Genomic DNA, 5799 nt, shown 5'->3' on the forward strand with positions numbered 1-5799 from the left:
CTATTCTCACTTTCTTGTCCCATTCAGTGCAAAGGAATGAAGTTAAGACATTAACTTAGGTTCGGGAGCAGGACCATGCCTCTCACCTGCAGAAATCAGTCATTGTCTATTTAAAATCGCCTCATCTGGTGTCTGCCCTTAGCTCGCTGTCTCGACACACAATCGTACCGCGCAAGCCTTTTCAGAAAAGAAAAGAAAAAAAAGACAGAGTTTCTCAACTCACCATGGACGTCCTCTTCCTGGATCCTGATTCCTCCGATTCGGACGACCCCCTTTTCAGCTTCCAACGCCCCGCAAAGTTACCCCACCTTCTGTCGTCAGGCAGATCCCTCGCCGGCGTGCCCGTTCACAGYCCTACCTACTGCACCCATCCTCCTCCCAACCCGCATCAACTCCAGCGCCTCCACCCTCCGCCGCTCCTCAGACTGAGGCCGAGACCCGCGGCCGCGGGCTCCTCCACCGCTCCAGTCGGCCTCTTCATCCCGCTTCTCCCCGACCCGCTGCACCCACCTGGGCACGGCGCTCCTCATCCGCACCCACAAGCCGCCTCGCTCCTGCAGGATGGACCGCAGCGAAGCTCCGTAGCGCGTTGCAGGACAGAGGAATTCCTTTCAACCGCTCATCCTCCAAGTCCACCCTCTTTCAGCTGCTCACCTCAACTCATCTTCAATGTTCCTCTACAGCTTAGCCATCCAAAAACTGGCACCCAGTTCCAAAGATCCARCCACAACCCGCTCACCAGACTACTTCCACCTCCGTCTTCAGCGGTGACGTCACAGCCCCAACTCCAGCTGGGTCCGTGCCAGCACCAAAAGCTCCCCCTAGTGGGAGTCAGGTCATGTCACCCCGTCGTTTCTGTACCTTCTCTTTCTTTATCCCCATCATCCCAACCCTCCCACATTGACCCAGTCGTTCAACCCCAGGCCAGTCAGGCCTCACTCATCCCCTCCGTTCATTCATCCCTTCATCCCTCTGTCTCTTTTTCTTCCCTCCCAYCTCTTTCTCAACCCTTTTCCGCTCCCCTCCCCTTTTCTAGCAAGCACATTCAGGCTCCTCATCCACCACCTTCATCCCTACCTTTACCATCTGCAGCCCCRGCTCAACGACCTGCCATCTCGGGGCCCCCTTTTACACCTCCTGCACCTTCATTTCTCCCCTTATCCTTCCCCAATCCCCTCCTCCCGTCACCCTATGTTCCTTCCCATCATTCTAACCACTACTCTCTATCCACAGCATCATCCCCTCTTCGCCCCCCTTCAACCCTGACTCACCCCTCCCCAGTTTCCCCTGCTCTGCGCCAGCAGATTCTGAATGGTAATTATGTTGATTTAGCCTTACTCCTTCAGCCCTCTCTCAGCCATTCCAGCCTGCCCCGCAAGCTGCTAACCAGCCTGGGGCCCATGCAACTAGGCCACCCCTCAGTCTCCTGTTCCAAGGAACTCACCCCTGCTGAGTTCGCTTTGGCCTTCTCACTCTTTAGGAACACTATTTGCTCCCTTTTTCCCGACCGCCGTTCGGAGCTCGACGATTATCTTTCCATCGTGCTCGATATGGCACTCTGTTTCGGAGGCACGGMCTTTTATGAGTACCATGTCCTTTTTGCCACTCAGGCAACAGGTTGGTTAGCCCAGTTTAACCAGGGGACCTTTTGGGGTGCTCTGGACTCATGCCCCTCTGTTCTCGGTCCTCCGTTACCCGTGGCCCTTCTGTTTTTGAGCGTTTGTCTCCTACCGCCCCACCCCCTCCCCCGATCCCCAAGTCCCTTTCCATTCAGCGCAGGCCTGTTGCCCCTCCCCCCGGGGGCATCGACAAGCATGGCCACCCCATCCTCTACCAAGGTGGCCGCATGATGTGCAATAACTTCAATGACCTGGGCTGCTCTGTTTCTAGTTGCAGATTTTTGCAGACCTGCTCCTTCTGCGGCTGTGCTCACGCCCCGTCCTCCTGTCCCCACAACCCCACCTGACTAGCACGCCACCTAGCCACGCTCATTAAGGTGAGTGCTCTACTCTCCGCCTTAAAACACCATCCTGATCGGGATTTCGTTGCGTTTCTTATTCATGGCTTCACTTTTAATTTTCACCCAGGTCTAGTGACCCTCCCAGATCGCACCACCCACTGCGCCAACCTTCAGTCCRCCCTCTCTGAGCCAGACGTAGTTGATGCCCTCTTAGCTAAAGAAGTCCAGGACCGATTGATGATTGGTCCTTTCAGCCAGCCCCCCTTCTCCGTCTTTTGTGTCAGCCCCATTGGCATTGCCACCCTAAAATACTCAGGCAAGAAGAGGCTGATCATTGACTTATCCGCCCCTCACAGGTCCCACGTACCAAGCATTAATATTTTCATCCCTTTCTCAGACTTTTCTATGCAATATGCTACCATCAACCATGCCATCCGCCTCATTTGTCTGGTAGGCAGGGGAGTCTGGCTCTCAAAGGTGGACATTTCTAGCGCTTTCAAGGTCTTGCCCATTCACCCAGACTTCTGGCGCTTCTTTGGCGTGTATTGGAAGGGCACTTACTACTTTGCAGTTCGGCTCACCTTCGGCTGCCGAAGTAGCCCCAAGATTTTTGATTCACTGTCCGAAGCTCTTTGCTGGATCCTTCTTAATAATTTCAGRCTCCYTTAMGTTCTCCACCTTCTGGATGACTTTCTTATCATCACCCCTCCCTCCTCTTCACCTTGCTCAGGGCTCTGCGCTCTCACCCATGCCTTTTCAGATTTAGGCATTCCTCTTTCCGAAGAAAAGACAATCGGTCCTCTTGCTTCATTGGAGTTTTTAGGCATCACCCTAGACTCCTCCTCCTTTCAGGCTTCCCTACCTCCTGAGAAGGTGCATTGCATCACCCTGATCCTCTCTAACTCCATGCTCATAGATTTATGCACCAAACATCAGCTGTTGCCTCTTCTCGGCCACCTAAATTATGCCATCTGCATCATCCCCCAGGGGAAATCTTTCATTTCCCATCTTTTATCCACCACTGCCAGCGTCCCGTCACTTTATGGCCGTCTTACCCTTGATGATGCCTGCAGGATGGAAATGAAGCKCTGGCACCATTTTTTGTCTTCCTGGAATGGCATCTCTTTCTTTTACAATGATTTCATCTCCCATCCAGATGACATTCAGCTCTACACAGATATCGCCCTCTCCATTGGGTTCGGTAGTTTTCACAAAGGCAGATGGTTTGCCTCCACTTGGCCCCCGGAGGTTGACTCCCTGCAATCAGATTCGGCCTCACCCTCTTCTGCTTTGTATGAGCTGTATCCCGCTGTCATCGCAGATCTCCTTTGGGGGCACGAATGGTCCCAGCACTCCATCATCATCCATTCCGATAACACAGCTGTCGTCGAAATAATTAACAAAGGTCGTTCTCATTCCTTAGCCATCATGCAACTCATGCACAGACTTACACTAGTTTCAGCTCAACATCAGTTTCTGCTCAGGGCAGCTCACGTTCCAGGCTATCATAACTGCATTGCTGATGCGCTCTCTCGTTTCTCCTTCCGAAATTCAGGGCATTGGTGCCTACAGAAGACCCTCATCCGACACCGGTCCCTCTGTTTTCAGCCACAATCTTCAACTGACTCCGCAGCTTGCAACCTGTCCCAAGTTTCACAACAAGCCATCCTCAACAGCCTCGCCCCTCGCACCCTCTCGGCATATCTGACAGGCTGGCTCAGCTTCAAATCATACCATGTAACATATATTTTACCTTTTCCCACTCTCGATACCATGTCCATCTGTCATTTCATCACCCATTCACATTCCATTCTTCGAATTCACATTTCTACCATCCGAACCTACCTTTCAGGTATCAATTTTTCTTTAAACTGGCCACAGGCAACTCCTGTCCAGCCCTTAGCCACAGCCACGTAGCCATGCTGCTCAAAGGACTTAAAAAGCAGGAGCCCCCTTCACTCCCACACCGTCTTCTGCTCACCACCGATCTCCTCACATGTTGCATCCTCACCCTGYGCTCCGGCCATACGTCTCCGTTCGTAGACCTTACACTACAATGCATGTTTCTGTTGGCTTTCTTCAGTTTCCTTCGCTGCTCTGAATTTACCCCTTCTGCCTCCAAACACGACCCTTCCATCCACCCGTGTCTCTCAGACATTTCTTTCGTCAGTCAGGACACCCTGATTTACAACCTCAGGAAAAGTAAAACTGACCAGCTCGGAACTTCTTTTCCTATTCACTTCTCTCAGCACCTTTCTCAGCCCCTACGAACCTYTCGCCCATTACGTGCAAACTCGCATTAGAGCTAACGCTTCTCCCCTCGACCCTCTGTTTGTTACAGAATCCGGCTSCCAGGCCACCYGTTTCTGGTTCGCCAAACACTTCCATCAAGTCCTGAGCAAATCAGGCATCTCTCCAGCCCTTCATTCCATCCACTCCTTTCGCATAGGAGCTGCCTCTTCAGCTTCCTATTCAGGGATCCCTGACCACGTTATTCATATCCTAGGTCACTGGTCGTCCCAAGCATACCGCACTTACATCCGCGATCATCCCCTCGAACTTTATCATGTGCACTCTCGACTCGGGGCATTTCGTCCCTGATACTTTTGGGGGTCCAAAGCAGGCTCAGGAAAGCATCCTTCCTGGAGACCATGCCCCACTCTGAGTCTTCTCCTCAAGCCTCCTTCGACGTACCTCCCCAGACGCCTCATCATTCATCCCACTACCCTTCAACCCCTTTCCTTCAATAAAAATTTTAAACTCTTACCATGGTGTGGTCCTTGCTAGTGAAAGAGAACATAGAAAGCAAAGAGGTGTTTTGGTGAGACTCAAATTCTACCAGCAGGCATAGATCTACATTCTCTGATCCTTGACAAGAAAAGAGCGCAGCAGGCAGAGCGCAAATGGAAAGCTTCAAATCTGACTTGTGACTATGCTAGGTTGAAAGACCTTTATTTATTTATTACAATAGAACAATAAAGGAAGAAAGGTCTAAATATTTTCCCAACTGATTGCTGCCAAATCTCACAACCCAAAGCAGCTTTTTAAAACTATTAAACTCATTAACTCGTCCATCTCCCTCTATAATTGTGATCTCGTCAATAGAAAGATGTAAATCCTTCTGCTCCTTTTTCTGAGCAAAATCTCGAATGTAAGGGTGCAGATTGAGTCATCTGGTTCTGGTCATACACAGACTTTAGAAACTGATTTGACTTTTAATTGTTTTGATCTTCTGTCTCATTCTGATCTACGAAGAATTGTCAGTGGTCAGTCCTGGTTCTGTTGGACCTCTCAGCTGCATTTGATACGGTTGACCACAGTACTCTAATTAATCGCCTGCAATACTCTGTGGGTATGAGTGGAACTTCTCTGAACTGGTTTAAACCTTATTTAAGTGATAGGTTCTTCTGTGTTTCAATTGGTAACAGTTTTTCTGAAGTGGTAAAACTTACTTGTGGCGTTCCACAAGGTTCCGTTCTTGGCCCACTGCTATTTTCTATTTACAACCTGCCTCTGGGTCAAATTATTCGCAAATACTGTATAATGTATCTTTTCATTTTTATGCAGATGATGCCCAGATATATTTATCTATTGATCCTTCAGATCTATCAGCTCTAAACATCCTAAATTCTTGTCTCACAGATATTAAGGTCAGGATGTCTGATAATTATACTGAGGTGTTGGTTTTGGGCCCAAGGCTCATAGAGACCCTATAATTAAAGTTCTTAATTCTTAAGGTTTTATTTGCTCTCATGAGGCCAGAAACCTTGGGGTAGTTCTGGATTCGGATCTGAGTTTTACTAAACATTTTAATAATAGTATTAAAACTGGCTTCTATC

General features: G+C 49.7%; 1 pseudogene; it reads left to right on the forward strand.

Moving 5' to 3' along the window:
* Positions 1-224: 224 nt before the first annotated feature.
* LOC106529548 (uncharacterized) lies at positions 225-5792 on the forward strand (annotated as a pseudogene).
* Positions 5793-5799: the final 7 nt, after the last annotated feature.

The sequence above is a fragment of the Austrofundulus limnaeus genome, unplaced genomic scaffold (genome assembly GCF_001266775.1).
Source record: "Austrofundulus limnaeus strain Quisiro unplaced genomic scaffold, Austrofundulus_limnaeus-1.0 Scaffold451, whole genome shotgun sequence".
In the NCBI taxonomy this organism is placed as follows: Eukaryota; Metazoa; Chordata; class Actinopteri; order Cyprinodontiformes; family Rivulidae; genus Austrofundulus; species Austrofundulus limnaeus.